This window comes from Globicephala melas, chromosome 1 (genome assembly GCF_963455315.2).
Source record: "Globicephala melas chromosome 1, mGloMel1.2, whole genome shotgun sequence".
In the NCBI taxonomy this organism is placed as follows: Eukaryota; Metazoa; Chordata; class Mammalia; order Artiodactyla; family Delphinidae; genus Globicephala; species Globicephala melas.
Genome location: NC_083314.1, coordinates 39,610,171 through 39,611,005, shown reverse-complemented (window position 1 = coordinate 39,611,005; position 835 = coordinate 39,610,171).

Genomic DNA, 835 nt, shown 5'->3' with positions numbered 1-835 from the left:
TCTGGGGGATCAGGAGAAGAGAAGGAAAATTCAGTGTGCGAACACCACAGCAACTACAGCCATCAGGTGTTTGAATCATCTGTTCCCTGATTAGTGAACATCACCCACAGGGTCATTCTGTTATGACTTTGTAACCATAGTAACAATCTCCTGCCACTGGAGGGCTCCTGCAGAGGGGAGGTGGCTTTGGGGCGCTCAGCGGGAGGCTGGACCAGATAACTTCTAGCGCAATTCAGTGAGACTTCAGCCCACTGTCCATCAAAAGGATGCTAAATTATCCTTCAGTGTGGCTACATGCTTGGGCAAAATATAGCCAGGTGTTAACTACATTCTGAGTAAACTCTGGTTATGGATTTTTCTTCCACTCATTTGAGAAAATTGAAACAAATTGTATACTAGTACATTCCTTGCAAAATATATAAATACACCACCACCACTAAGCCACACCATTTCTCACCTGAGCTAAATAAACGCCCATTAACTGCTTTCCCCTCCAATCCATTCTCCATACAGCCAGGGTGATATTTTCAAAATACAAGTATGATGGAAGATTACCTCCCCTCATCATTCAGTGGCTTCCCAGCGCTCTTAGGTTAAAGCCCGTGGTGCTAAGCAGGCTACAAGAATGCATCCTCCCCACCCAGTAGCATCCTGGACCTCTCCTCCCCTTGCTTCCTGCACTCCAACTACACAGGCCTTCTTTTAGTTCTTCCAATATATCATGCTGCCTTCTGCCACAGGGCCTTTGCACGAGCTGTTGCCTCCGTGCTTCCACTATCCCCTTCCAGGCCTCCTCATTTAGTTAACTCATATTCATGCTTCAAATTTCATTGCA